Genomic DNA, 16,454 nt, shown 5'->3' with positions numbered 1-16,454 from the left:
ATTGGTTTTGAAACTCCTAGATCTTTTGAGATTCATTGAAATGTTCAATGGCATGTTTCAATCTCAAGTGTGCCCTTCAGGTTTTGTGACTGGGATGCCGAGGATCACAAAACAAGGTGTGAAGTAACCTTGCAAATTACTTGGTACCCTTAAGTGTTTACCCCTCAATCGATGTGTTGGTTAACGACACACGCTCCATCGATACTATGCTAAACATTAAGCTACCCTTTGCCTACCTTGTTAAATATGAGTTAGTGTGCCGGTTAACCACACACGCTCCACTAACCGACTGAAACAAAGTGCAAAGTGTAATTTCATATATTAGCACCTTATTCACATTTTCCTAAGTAACTAAGATTGGGTATTATTAAGAGTTTAATTACTTAGTATTTATCATTAATACTTTTAATGAAAGGAGAATTATAGTCCTATCAAACCCGTTCAGCTAACGACCCTCCACCAGTCAAGCATGAGGTGGGTGAGAGTGGACACCCATTAAGTTGCCATTTTATAGGCAACAAACTTATACCCACCTTATAGACCGGCTTCGTGAATGAGGCGTACTAGCGGTAAGACTGACTTGTTCTTATATATATATATATATATATATATATATATATATATATATATATATATATATATATATATATATATATATATATATATATATATATTATTAACTTATAATATTATAAAGTATAAGGGTTGAATTTTAACTCTTTAAAATTCTAAGGGTTAACTTGGAATTAAAGTATTCATAAGAGAAAACTTTACAAATTCCAAAACTTGAGGGCAAGTTTTGAAACTATTCAAAACTAATTAATTCCATAACTTATGTGTTTAAAGTAGTTTTAATCCAAAAACTCTTCAAGTTCCATAACTTGAGGACAAGTTATGGAAGACTTTAAACTAATAAAAGAATTAACTTTTCTTTATTTTATAACTTATGGAATTAATTAAGGTTACACTTGTTTTTATTTATTATTTGTGGTTTGTATTAGTTTAATGTTTAGACTAATTACACGAAAAAGTTTGATTTGAATTATCTTGTTCTTATGAGTTGCTTAGATTAATAGAAAAGTTGAGTGAAATAGTTGTTTTCAATCCAAATTAATCTAAGAGTTGATTCTAAAATGTGTTTTTGTAACTTGTCCTCAAGTTATATGAAAAGTCACATTTAAGTTTCATAAAACTCATAAAAAGTTGGCAAAGGTTACAAAATGAAGAGTCTAGTTCTAATTTAATGGTTTTATGACTCCATAACCTGTCATCCAGTTATGGAGGACCAAGAGTCTCTTATTAGTTTAAAGTCTTCCATAACTTGTCCTCAAGTTATGGAACTTGAAGAGTTTTTGGATTAAAACTACTTTAAACACATAAATCATGGAATTAATTAGTTTTTAATAGTTTCAAAACTTGCCCTCAAGTTTTGGAATTTGGAAAAGTTTCACACACTTTAATAAACTTTAATTCCAACACTTAGAATTTTAAAAGTTAAAATTCAACACTTATACTATTTATAACATTAATGGTTAATTATTATATATATGTATAAGAACAAGTCGTTTTACCGTTAGTAGGCCTCATTCAAGAAGCCGGTCTATAAGGTGGGTATAAGGTTGTTGCCTATAAAATGACAACTTAATGGGTTTCCACTCTCACCCACCGCTTGCTTGACTGGTGGAGGGTCGTTAGCCGAACGGGTAGGACAATGAATTTAAAATTCTCATTAAAAGTATAATGATTATTATAAGGTAACTAAATATTTTTTATTTAATTCCATATCTTAGTTACTTTAGGAAAAATGTGAATTTGGTGCTAGCCCATGGAATTCACACTTTGTACCTTACCAAGTCGTTGGTGGAGCGTGTGTGGTTAACCGGCACACTAACTTGGACTAGTAAGGATCACGAAGGGTGACTTCATGTTTGTCATAGATCAATGGAGTGTGTGTGGTTAACCGGCACATTGATTGGGTGATAATATTAAGGGTACCAAGTGAATTGGTATGGTTATTCACACCTTGTTTTGTGATCTTCGGCATCCCAGTCACAAAATTTGAGAGGGCACACTCGAGATTGAAACATGCCATTGAAAAGTTCAATGAATCTCAAAAGATCTAGGAATTTCAAATCCAATTAAAACCTAATAAATTATTTCGTTTTTCATGGTGGAAATTGGTGAATCGTCATTCACCTACCTTCAAATATTTTATAGCTTCGATTACGGCATCCCTCTTCCAAATTATAAAATATTGTGTTGGGTCCTAGCCTTAATATTTCATATTGGGTGTTATATTAAGGATTTTGAATCAACTAACTTGATTTTCTCCCATTATAGATGTCTGGTTCAGACAACTATGATCTTCCCAAATCTCTTGAAGATGGTGTCCCTCAACATCATGCTTCACTTCCTCCACCTCCTCCAATTATTCTCCCTCACCCACAAGTTCTTGAAAAGTTTAAAGTCACTCAATCCCTATTGGCAAGCATAGTCTATGTGTGCTCACATCTTGGAGATAAAGTCACATATTGACAAGCTGGGAGAGTTGGGTGTCAAAGTCTCGTGAAAGTTGGATGTTCAATCACTTTCTTAGTAACATAGTGAGTCTCTTTGGGACTACTTTGAGGCAGACTATGACATGACCCTTAATGATGTTATCTATTTGCTTGGTGTTGTGGAATCAGCAATGATTTGGAACACTAGTAAAGCAAATTTGATTAAAAGAACAACTTCCCAAGTCTTAAATGGACATTGACAATGGTAGCATTGGATATCTAGAAAAAGATTTCTCTTCCCAATGGAAAGGGATCGGCCATAGTCAACTCGATTGACCAAATGGTAAAGAGAAAGGCTAAGTATGAGATAGTCTCATATGCCATTACCAAAGGGTCCATGTGTTTTGTTGCCAAAGGAAGGGGCATTGGTTGTGAAGCTGCCCTATTCGCCTGAAAGATCATAAGATTGATCAAGTCAAAAAGTTTAACTCTACTTCGGGTAAAGTCCACTGTCTAACTCTACTAAGTTCCTATTTGGAGATTCTTATTACATAATGTGAATGGGTCACATGTTGATGTTTTAAGAATCAAAGAAAAGATAGGAAGCTTAAAGTAAGTATATGTTGATTCTGATTGCGAAGGTGGGTTTCGATCGCATGGTTCGGTAATCAGAATTTTGAGCTGTTGCTTAAGAGTTATAATATATTGCTTATGAATAGATAACAAGAAGGTTTTCATGTGGATTGTAAGGATAAGTTTTTCCGCAAAGTTTTAAAATAAATGAAAAAAAGGGGTTTTAATTTTATTTATTTTAAAAATATCCTTACAATGGCATCTGTGGAAAATTGTTGCTTATATGTTTCCAGTAATAGCAATATTGGAAAGTGGATTTGATTCCTTCATTTGTGGTAGTGTCTGAATTTACCGAATGAAGAAAGTTTTTCATCACCCAAGTTTCAATTGGACAGAAACTTGGAATCATACAAGTTGTATTGTATGATGAATGAGAATTTTCATCTTTGAAAATTAAGACTAATGCTTTGATCACATGTATATGTGAGTCAATTGAAGGACTAAGGAATTAGGTACACTGGGTGTGCGCTGGTCAAGGTCCACCACAAAGATTGATTTGTCGTGATTTACTAAAGTTTAGTAAATATGATTATACTTATGAGGTTAAGTATAATTTAGTAACATTGGAAAGGTTACAATGTGTGACAAAACAAATGAGAAGAATCAAATTAGGCAGAAAGATAAAAGTTTCTCAAATCTGAAAGGATGGGAGAGTACTTTAGTATCGTATTTCATGATCATCTTAATGATTATGAAACCATATCACAAATTCATACTCTAAGGACGTCTTAGTGCATTGTTATGGCTAAGAAGAGATGTCATGAATTTTTGGATTGGTTAAGATCGAGAAGATGAGTCATACTTCGTTCCAAAACAATTCTTAGAGTCATACTCTAAGATTGTAACATTGAGTGACATAAAGTAAGGTTTAAAACACTTATCAAATGTAGTGTAGAATGTTTCTACCCTTGTACATTTGAGATTGGTAAGTTGTGATGTCTTGGATGAGACAAAGACCAACTAAGACCAATTGTGTGAAGTGTTAGTCTTGATAAGAATCCGTACTATCCCTTGAATATTTGTTTTGTCAAGGAATGGTTCTTGAATGGGGAAACTTATATGTCAAGGGGACAGTGGGAGCCTTAAAGATCCTGAAATAGTTTCAAGATTTAATCAAGAGTAAAACCTGTAATTTATCACTAGCACACAACTTAAGGTTTGCAACCTATCGTGTTGACATAATTCTTATTTCTATACCTACTTCAAATAAGTTGAATTTGCATGTGAGTTATCAGAGTTCAACTTGGAAGCATTGGTGGGCCTTGTGCTACCAAGGTGACAAGAAACTAAAATTGAACAAGTTTAATCCATGTAAGGCTGAATTTGTCACTAACCTTATCTTGTGATTATGGTTTTGACAAATTCACATGGATAGGAACTCATACACTATAAAATCTAAGTGTCATAAGGTTTCTCTCCGATTCATGAAAATGATGGTGAGGAAACGCTTTCACTAAGTAGATTTTACGTAGATATCAATTGTGTTATTTGCATTTTTTAAAGTCGTTAGTGGAGCGTGTGTGGTTAACCGGCACACTAACATGGACTTGTGAGAAATGGCAAATGCCTAAGCAATTGAGACTATGATTACGACATCCCTTTTCATAGTTCTTGAAATTGCTTAGACACACATGTGAGCTATCTAAGAAAGGGTATATGAATCTAAATTTCAGAAGTCCAACAGATTTCTGGAAATATGTCAGAGCTAGTGGGAGCATAAGTGTTATGCTGATAATCATCATGTTAGTGGGAGCATGATTATTACGTTTAGTGTTGCAAGTTAGCAATGTTAATTATAGAAAACAAAGTTTCAATTCGTGAAGTTGCAGGGGTTGAAAAGTTGTTTTGCTATAATTAAGGGAGAGGAAATTATACTTCATTTCAATTCTACAGCTTAGATTGATATTTTAATCATCTTTAGTCAAGAATATATATATGAATTTTATGTTGGAATGGTTCAACTTGAAGAAATTCTATATATATATTGCGTTTACAAAGCTTGATTATGATTACGGCATCCCTCTTCATAGTTAAATTTGAAAACATGGCAAATAAAAAATATTGTAGCAAAAGACTTGTCTAGTATCATGTCATTATGTCAAATATCATGAATCGTGTCCCATATGCTTCGGATATAGGATCGATTGCATGTGCTATAATATTCATCTTTTCTAAATTTTCCAAATGCTTAAGGCATTTAGAAGGGAAAAGTCTGGAACTGGATTTGACTAAAGTGATTAAGCAATTGTCGAGGACAAATCTGAGGTTCGCCAAAGATTGGTTGCTCAGGGACAGTTGGAAGTATGATGTAAGTTGTCGGAAAGGACCATATTGACATATTCTGAAAAGAAGTAACTCTTGTTCGGAAGTGATAGTCAAAATGGGACTATGGAAATGTCTCCATAGGTGGAAGTTATTCAATCTATGTAAGATTAGAAAACCTTAATGCAAGAAGGATGTTCAAAGCAATGTACTTTGAATATGAGACTTTCGTTCCATAGAAGTTGACCTTCTTTGGAATACTCTGTAATGACTGGTGACAAGGTTTTGGTGACTTTGTGCATAATCATTTCAAGAGGAACATTGCATAAAAGTTTAAAATCTAACATTTTTTTTGGTAAATGATAGGAATCGGGGATTCTCACATTTACAATAAGGATTTGGGATTGTGAAATGAGTATCAATGGAATCATGTTCAATTGATCTACATCACAATGTGAGGATCATAGACAAACATATTGTGCATACTTGGAGTATGGCATACCTATTGTTTAGAAAAACAAAGTGTACATGCTAGGAGCATGGGATGACTGTTGTTTTTTATTCAAGTCTTAAGTTGTTTGTTTGAAACATTATACAATGAATAATGTGTAATCAATATGGTGATAAATAAAAGGTGGTTCTATTTATATTCAAAAGGGTTCTGAGGCCATATTGGATTCGATTATTATTGTGTTTCACTTTGCATGTTTTGACTTCCAAAATAGCTAGGTTATTCTTTCCGAATGACTAAGTTATTTAACCACTCCACAGTCGTTCATATGTTGGAAGTATGTATGAATCAAGACTGTAATGAATCGAGTTTGTAGATGGCTAAATGGGTTTAGTCATAGCAATGGTTGCTACAACATTCATGAGTGCTCATAAGTTATGAGTATTGGAATAAACCCACGCTCACTTGTATCACTTCATGGAATTTATCTCGAGTGATCGTGAGACGGTAATATCACATAAATCTGCAAACCTAGAGATATGAGTTGTTACCTATGAGTTGGTTGTGCATTGATTGCACGTAAACGCATCAGTAACTTGATGTTATAAAACGTGCCTTTGTGTACAATTCAACAAGTAGTAGAACAAGCATATGAGTCGAATTTTATCTGTTCCTTCTAGAAATAGAAGCGATATTTGGGCCCCTCGATGATTTTGTTGTGACCTATGTACCGGCCGGTCAGAACTAAATTGATGTGTTCGATTAAGTTCTTTGTCAAACAAATTGAAAATCGGGAAACAAACTGCTGGACAATAAGTACGACGTTGTTCCATGTATTTGTCCGGCTGATATCATGAGAACAGAGGATTATATGATCACTTATCTAAAATGGCGCTTCATAGTTCAACAGAGTTTTCTTCATAGTTCAATGGAGTTTTCGAGAGCTACGATTATTGGTTGGTTCCTGAAGTAACATACGCAAATATAGTTATTAGACTTATCCAAGTGGGAGTCTGTTGGATAAGGTGTCTAAGTCCATAACTTATTTGGTATATACTTGACCCGACCGGCATTGTCCATTTGGGTTGCATCTCATCAAAACTATTTATGGATAATTTTATGAGAGCTATACACATATGTTTATTAATATATTATAAGTTATAATATATTAATATGAGGTTATGTTATTTAATTATTTTTAGTCTTAAATTAATTATGAATTAATTTAGAGATTAAAAGGAAGACTAATTAGATTATGGGCTATTTGTTTTATATGGTGTGGGCTAACACTCATTTGATAATGGGCTAGGCTTGGATGGAATTCCATGGATGATCCATGGACCTTTTAACCCATGGATCCTTGGAAAGGAAAAGGTCATGGGTTATTAGGGTTTCACCCTAATCATGTACACTATATAAGCATGCTTATGTTGCATGAAATGGCCCCTAAAAGGTAACTAGTGAACTAGTGTGTGTGTGCTTGTGTGTGGCCGAAAAATACAAGTGTGTATTCTCTCTCAAAGTTTTCCAAGAGTTTGTGGTGTTTTGTGATTCCATTTGAGGCATTCACACTATTGGTGCTTGGCCCTCAAACTCCTTAAGAACCAAACTCATCAAAAAGGTATGTAATCTCTTCTAACTCTTTTATGTTGAAATGTTCCCCATGCCATGTTAGATAGGTTATGAACCTTGGAAAATTATTATTTTGCATGTATTTAGACAAACATAGATCCAAGGTTTATTAGGGTTTCATGCACACTTAGGAAGTGTTAGATTGCTCAAAACCCAACAGTATTCATCGACGACATTTTGGTATATTCAAGATCTAGAGAGCAGCATGAGGAGCATTTGAGGGAGATCCTCTGAGTTCTGAGATCGGAGAGGCTTTATGCCAAATTCTCCAAGTGTGATTTCTGGTTGCGAGAGGTCCAGTTGCTAGGGCATCTCCTTAACCAGAAAGGGATATTGGTCGACCCGGCCAAAGTTAAGGCAGTGATGAGTTGGGAGGTGCCGAGGTCACCCTCCGAGATTAGGAGTTTCTTAGGGTTGGCAGGTTATTATCGGAGAATTATCAAGGATTTCTCTAAGATCGTAGTGCCACTCACCAGGTTGACCCGGAAGGGTGTTGCTTTTTCATGGGGCCCCGAGTAGCAGGCCTCCTTTGAGACGCTTCAACAAAGGTTATGCGAAGCCCCGGTGTTAGCCCTCCAGGAGGGGATGGAGGACTTTGTGGTATACTGTGATGCGTCGATCTTGGGGTTGGGAGCAGTGCTGATGCAGAGAGGGCATGTGATAGCATACGCATCGAGGCAACTGAAGCCTCATGAGACGAGGTATCCCACCCATGATCTAGAGTTGGGGGCAATGGTGTTCGCCCTCAAAATTTGGCGTCACTATCTGTATGGGGTTCGGTGTACGATATACACGGACCATAAGAGCCTGAAGTATTTGATGGATCAGCCCAACCTAAATATGCGGCAGAGGAGGTGGTTGGATGTGGTCAAGGATTATGATTGTGAGATCCTGTACCATCCGGGCAAGGCTAATGTGGTAGTCGACGCCCTGAGTCGCAGGGAGGAGAGCGCTGCATTGCGAGATGTATGTTTGCGATTGACCGTGATGGCTCCGGTGTTGGACACCATTCATGGAGCACATGCTGAGGCCGTGAGATCGGAGAACTAGAAGAGAGAGCAAGTTGTTAGGTTGGTATCGGAGTTCAGTACCGATGGTCAGGAGCTTATGACATTTCAAGGGCGTATATGGGTACCATTTGTGGGAGGGACGCGTACAATTTTGATGGAAGAGGCTCATCGGTAGAAATTCTCGATCCATCCAGGGGCCACTAAGATGTATTTGGACCTGAGAAGAGAGTATTGGTGGCCCTGTATGAAGAGGGATGTTGCGTGGTTTGTTGAGAGGTGCTTAACCTACAGTAGGGTTAAGGCCGAGCACTAGAGACCGCATGGTAAGTTGCAGCTGTTAGAGGTTCCCGAATGGAAGTGGGAACAGATTACCATGGATTTTATCACCAAATTGCCAAGGACTGCTAGGGGAGTCGATGCAATTTGGGTGATTGTGGACAGGTTGAGAAAGAGCGCCCACTTCCTTGCTATCAGTGAGAGCTCCTCCGTAGAGAAGTTAGCAGAGATCTACGTGAGGGAAGTGGTATCTAGGCATGGGGTGCCGATCTCGATTGTCTCAGACCGGGATGTACGTTTCACTTCCAGATTTTGGAAGAAGTTTCACAAGGAGTTGGGTACTAGGCTGCATTTTAGTACCGCATATCACCCCCAGACAGACAGACAGAGTGAGCGGACGATCCAGACGCTCGAGGACATGCTCCGGGCATGTGTGTTGAATTTCGGGGGGATTTGGGATACGTATTTGCCCTTGGCAGAGTTTTCCTACAACAACAGCCATCATTCGAGCATTGGTATGCCACCCTTTCAGCTATTGTATGGGAGGAGGTGTCGGACCCCCATTTGTTGGGGAGAGGTTGGACAGCGAGTTATGGGCATTACATAGATCGTTCTTCAGACGACAGAGCAGATCCAGCAGGTCAGATAGAGGTTGTTGACCGCTCAGAGTCGTCAAAAGAGTTATGCGGACAGACGTCGGTCCGAGCTTGAGTTTCAGGTCGGCGACTTTGTGCTCCTGAAGGTCTCTCCTTGGAAAGGAGTGATTCGATTCAGGAAGAGGGGCAAGTTGGGGCCCCTATATATTGGTCCATTCCGGGTGGTCGTGAGGGTAGGTAGGGTAGCCTATCGCTTGGAGTTGCCAGCAGAGTTGGGTCAGATTCATGACACTTTCCACGTGTCGCAATTGCGGAAGTGTATAGCCGATGAGTCGGCAGTGGTTCCATTAGAGGATATTCAGGTGGATGCGAGCCTGAATTATGCTGAGAGACCGGTGGCAATCAGAGATCGGAAAATCAATGTTTTGAGGAACAAGGAGGTACCCTCGGTTTTGGTTCAATGGCAACATCGGAAGGGGTCTGAGATGACTTGGGAGCCAGAGCGTGAGATGTGTGAGCAGCATCCGGAGTTATTTGCGGAGCGAGACTTCGAGGGCGAAGTCTATTTCTAGCGGGGGAGAATTGTAACATCCCGAATTCCCAGGTATCATTTATTATTGTATTTTTGGTGATTTGTGAGGAGACTTGGCGACTTGGAGCCCAAACTTGTCGAGTATGATCGCGGTTATGGGTACGGGTTCGCGTCTGGACTCAGTGAGTCCAAAAGTGGACTCAGCAAGTCCACGTTGTTTAATGATACCCTAATTCCCCGGGTTTGGAGCCTATTTAAGGGCACTTATAGCCTCCCATTGCGGCTACCAGTCCCCTGAGAGAACCATAAGAGAGCTAAATCGCTTTGAGAGAGAAGAAGTCACTTTTGGATCTTTGTATCCTTTGTTTAGCAAGAAGAGGGTGACAAGAGCAAGGAGGAGGTGAGATTCAAGCATATCCAAAGTCCAGAGGCTTCATTTTGAGGTAATAGTTCGATCCTCTTTCAGTTTTAGGGTTGATGTTTGGAGTTAGGGTTTTTTAACCCCTTTGGAGAGTGATTATGTGAAGCAAATGGTCCCTCTTCGAGTTTGTGCCTCGGATCTGGACTCAAAGAGGTCCAGAGACCTTAACCCTTGGAGCTTTTTAGGTTAGTATGGAGTTATTGGACTTAGGTTGTCATTTTTGGGACCAAATTTCCTTTTGATGCCTTGTTGTGGTTATACAAGCATCAAGTTTCGAACTTTACGTGACATTCATGCTTGGGAAGGCCAGATCTATGGTTTGGGGAAATAGATCTGACCTCAGGAGGTCAATAGAGTTTGTGCATGGCATGAACTCGCCGAGTTGTTCTTGAGACTCGGCGAGTAGGGTTTGGGTTTCACGTAAATTATCCAGCGAGTAGACTCGTCGGGTTAGGGGATGACCCAGTGAGTCAGGAAGAGTCAAAGGGGGGCTGAGTCAAGCTGGAACTCGCCAAGTTGTTCTTGACACTCGGCGAGTTGAGTCGTAGTGGCCCCGCGATTCATGCCAGGTGGAACTCGTCGAGTTAGGGAAGTACTCGACGTGTCAAGAGAGGATCCGAGGGAGTCAGTGAACACGTATAGACTCGCCGAGTCGCTCTAGGACACTCGCCGAGTCCGGTCAAAGTTGACCGTTGACCATTGACTAGAGTCAACCAGTGTTGACTTAATAGGGTTAGTCAACCTTAGTTGTGAAAGTGTTAATTAGAGATATATTGTGATATAGGAGGACTATAGCTCGGGAGATCGAGCGCTAGTGATTTCAGGGATTTGTGAGTTATCGAGATACGCGAGGTGAGTCTTCTCACTATACTTTACGTTGAGTAGGTAATCAGAGTTAGGTGACAGAGTATTTGTATGCTATATGTATGTTAGGTGTTGTACTGCATTATTTCTATGTGATTTATGTTGTGCATGCTTATAGAGTTGGAACCGAAAGGTTCACAGAGTTAGAACCAGAGGGTTCACAGAGTAGGGTCCACGGACCCACAGAGTTATAGCCTCGAGTGGCTAATATGTGCTATGTGTGGTATTTTGGGGAACTCACTAAGCTTTGTGCTTACAGTGTTTGGTGTTATTTGTTTAAGGTACTAGTGATGACCGTGGGAAGGCGCCGGCTTGATCAGTACACACACGTGATTTTTATGTTATGACATCTTGGGATTTTTATATGTCATGGATTGAGTTTCAAACATTGATATTTTTATGAATATTAAATGAATTATGTTTTTATAAAATGCAAAAAATTGTTTTGAAATTCACGGTGTTACAGAATGACCTTGCAAAAGGTCTTACATCATATCTAGAGAAGATAGTTCTTGACAGCTTAAAGACCTAACCAAAAGTTCCTATGGTACAAGATAGTTTCATAGAAAATGTCACATCGGGCATAGACAGAAATCGATTCTTTTCTAACAAGGAGAGTAAAGTAAGGCATCTACTACTGGCGACAGTCATCCCTCTAGTGAACTCTCAGTTCAGCCAGTTGACGTTCCACATCAAGTAGGTGTCTTTCGTACACCCTCTGGCGTACTCAGAGCTCTATGGCTTCGGCTCGTGATTAAGCCAGTGCTTGAAGCAGGGTTTCATGGTTTCTCTCAGATCTCTCACGAGCATCTTCTAGACGAATGGTGCGGAGGGTATGCATTCTCGCATTGGCGACAACTTCAGTGATCTGATGTGGGGCTGTCGTGCCTTGAATCTCATTTCGGGCCACTCTGCAGACCAAGATTGGCAATACTCTGTCTGCTGAGCCCCCATTGCTCAAGTCGTAAAAGCTTCGGCCGCCATTAAATGGCATGGGCTGATCTTGTCCTTGGCTCCATGTTTCCAAGCATTCCACCCATGGAGGCACCGGGCCATGGAAAGCCGGACGAGGGTTAGGAATTGGAAATGGAGCTGCCTAGGGTAGGTTCTCAACCTCTGGTCCGGAGTTAGCATCGTTCGAAAGGTTTTCATCATGGTGATCATTCAAAGGGATAGGATGATCATTCTCTGGTTCTTCTTCAAACCATCCAGCAATGACCTCATTCGGAAGGTATTGGTTGTCGTGGGGATGGAGTCCAGCCATGTTATCTACACGAGAATTGGGGTAAGAAAATAAATATTAGACGAACTATCTAGATAATTATTTAGAAAATCATCATTAGTTACATCGCTATTTGTGAAGTAGATACCAGATATATGTAATCGAAACAGGATAGGCCTTCGAATAAGTGACCTTAACTCGAAATTCACACAGAATAGGGGTAAAGTAAAATTTTCACAAATTCTATTTCTATAACATCCTAATTACATATAGCCTTAGTGTATCCACTTAGCAACTATCAACTTAGTAATGAAGATCACGTTTTAGTTCTCAAGTATAAAGCACTTATAGTAACACCAAATACTCCTATAGTATTTTAAGTTTAATATTATGTTCTACTGTTCTCATTGTGGTAGGGTTGGTAAGATTTTAGACTTGTTGAAACCACACAACTACACTTAGGAACATGCTAGCCAACCTTCGGATAATATAGTTGATCAAGCTATATCTTCCCAGTTTTGACTATATGTCTCTAAGTCCACCTGTGTTGCCCAACAACCATAATTCTTTTGTACTATCCTAGTGACACTGATTATAGTATGAATGCAGCACGTATACTTGATTAAATATTTTATTATTTAAAGTATAAACTCTTGGTCAGAGTATTTTAATCCCAATGTATTTATAGTTAGTATATCTTTTATGGGTTTATATACTTAATTCGCTATAAACAATGCTCTGATACGAATCTGTCACACACCAAAACTAAGAACGGCGGACACGTTCTGGGGCGGAGGACGTCATGTACAGTATTACAACAATGAAAAGTAGTAAACAACCAACAACATCATCCATTGCATTAAAAATATAATTTTAATACAAGTGCATTCTGTCAAATTATAATAGACACTAAAGAATAAATCAAAATGAAAGATGCGTCTTGAACGAGCACCATCTTCCCTGAACCTTGCATCGGTACATGTCTATGGTTGACCTGAGGATACAAGTTATTTTGAAAGAGAGTATCAGCTTTAAAGCTGGTGAGATCATAAGTATTTTAGTGTCTTAATTTGTACGTAAGTATTTCTACGTATACGAACTGTAGTATTAAAAATGTAAATGAACTGTAAGTATAAAAATGTATATGAATTGTAAGTATGAACATGTTTGTAAAACAACTGTAAACGTTTGAAAAACCCTAGAAATCCCTATGATTCCTACTACTATAAAAGGGAGTCTTCTACTAAGACCTAATTGTTCTGAATGTAGTCTTCTACCAAGACCTAATTGCTCTGAATGTTGTCTTCTACCAAGACCTAACTGCTCTGAATGTAGTCTTCTACCAAGACCTAACTGCTCTGAATGTAGTCTTCTACCAAGACCTAACTGCTCTGAATGTAGCCTTCTACCAAGGCATCTAGTGTTTGTGTGTGTGTCCCTTGTAAGAGTATGTATTTTCCCATGTCTAACTATCATTAACCAAAGTTATAGTTTCTACATTACCGTGCGTCGTGTGAATGTTCACGAAGTGAATGTAATGGGAAAATGAAATAGCACTATGGTGTATTGTCGAACTACCACCGTACCAATTACCTTAAGTCTAAGGTAATCTTGTAAGTACTGTAGCATTTGTAATAAATAACTACATCGGTACTTGATTGCGTTATTTGAGGGATAAGGTATAATGTGATGGCTAGATCCCAGGCTAAACGCCCCCCTGTTAAAGGGATTTTGGGACCTACACACGACCCCTGCATGTACGCAAGCCGTGAACATCCACATTACTATGATCACGTATACCCGATATATCTATCACAACTGCGTTGTGATTCATCGGTATACTTAGATCCTGAACTTGTTCCATGCTATAGCACCTAGTGACGTCTGTCCTATGTATATGTAAGTGTACTCATGTAAGTGACCATGTAGTTTTACTCATGTAAGTGTGATCATGTAATTGTACTCATGTAAGTGTGATCATGTAAACATATCTATGTAATAGTATAGTAATGTACTGTAATGTTCTACTTGTGCTTGCTGTAATGTGTGTTCTCTCTCTATTTAGCAAGTATTGACTCATGAATGAACTGACTCAATGTCTGATATTGTGTTCTAGTAATAGTTCTAGTATCTTCCTAAACTACCCATATGGTAGTTTACTAGTAATCTAACTATTACGTATGGACATGGATGTATACTCTTGCTACCCAAGGGCATTGGATGAACTGGAAGGGCCTTTATGACTATATATGTACACATGAAATATAAATAATCTTTAAACAACCTTCGAACGGGTACCCGATCTCCCAACAAACTACATCCAAATTGAGGAAAAGGAAATAGGGTGGATAGGTTTCCTAAGTCCTTTCAACATTTCTTATATAACTATACATATATAGGCATGCAATTTATAATATAGAAGAATAAAATAATTTTTGTAAAACCTTTGAACATAATTATTATTTAATAAAAGATTGACTTGATGTCAATCTATAAAACAGTTTGAAGGCATGGGTTTGATAAAACAGTTTAAGTATAAAGAAACATTTGTTTGAAACACAATTATAAATGAGTTCGAAATGAGATACTCATAGTAAAATGTACAACTTAATACGAAGTTTTAATCATATAATATGTTTATGAAAAACATTTGAAGAAAACTGTTTGGTAAAACGGCTAATGAGTAGTAAATCATTTGCATGTTGTTTATTAATCACATGTGATTGATATAATAACTAGCATGATTCTACTTGTATCCCCCCCCTTAAAACATTTAAAAACATTTAAAACATTGATTAAGGGGTATGAACTCACCTGTAGCACGTGGATCGGAAGGAAGTGTCGGATAGGTACTTGGTGTCAAGTGAAGACTTAGACACGCACAAGGATCCTAATAACATATAAGGATATATCTATATAAACAATTAGTCTTTAAACAACTAATAAACAAAGTCAAGACACTCTAAGTCATGACAAACACTTTGTATAAGTGTTATAAGTGCTAAGGAGTGCATCTAAGTGTTGTAGGGAAAGGCTAGTATGATTGGGGTTCAAGGAACACTCTTAAAATGAGTTTACTCCCTAAGGATCAACACCCCTTGAGTTTACGGTCGTAAACTCTTGAGTTTAAGGTCGTAAACTCTTAACCTTTTGACAATTTGTTGGTTTGAAGTCTTCTAAGCTATTCCAAGCATTCCTACTTCATGATATAGCCTTAGGAAGTGTTGTGTGGCATCAAAACACTCGTAAATGGAGTTTACGGTCTAAGGACCATTTTTCCATGAGTTTACTACCTTAAACTCATGAGTTTACTACCTTAAACTCGTGAGTTTACTACCTTAAACTCATAAGTTAGGTATTTGGCAGTTTTCAAGTCCTTAGCTCAAACTTGGCACTAGTCTAGGTTAGATTTAGACATAAGGAACAACCGTGGGACATTTATGGGACATTTACACACTTTTGGGGTGTTTACGGTTTTGGGACATCCCCAAACCATAAACACATATAAATGGAAAGTTTTGGTGTTTTTCGTGTGATAAACTCTTCAAGGATGAATCTAGACATGTCCCTAAGGCATTGTGAAGCATCTAGGCACCTTAACACACCATTTTGGCCCTATTTTTGGTGTTTAAGGTTTTGGGACCACCCAAAACCGTGAACACCTTTAACTTGGTGTTCTTGGGACTTTCCCTTGGTATAAACATGTATAGCTAGCTTTAAATGACTCTAGGATAGAAGTACTTACATTGTGGAAGCTTGAAATGAACTTTAAGTCCAAGAACACTAGTGTGTGTTCTTGGTGTTCTTGGTGTTTTAGAAAAACTAGTCAAAACACATAAATGAATGGATTAAAGGATATACAATCTCTAGATTAAGTGATATACTAACTTGAAAGGGTTAGAACACTTACTAGTTTGAAGATCTAGAACAAAATCAAGGATGATACTTGAAAGGATATTTTGGAGTTTACTCTTTTGGTGTTTGCGGAGTAAACTCAATAATGAATAGTCTTGGGGAGTAAACTCATACATAGGTATGAGTTCACAGTTTTTGGGTG

Source organism: Lactuca sativa, chromosome 1 (assembly GCF_002870075.4).
Source record: "Lactuca sativa cultivar Salinas chromosome 1, Lsat_Salinas_v11, whole genome shotgun sequence".
Lineage (NCBI taxonomy): Eukaryota > Viridiplantae > Streptophyta > Magnoliopsida > Asterales > Asteraceae > Lactuca > Lactuca sativa.
Note: the sequence above shows the minus strand (reverse complement) of the source record.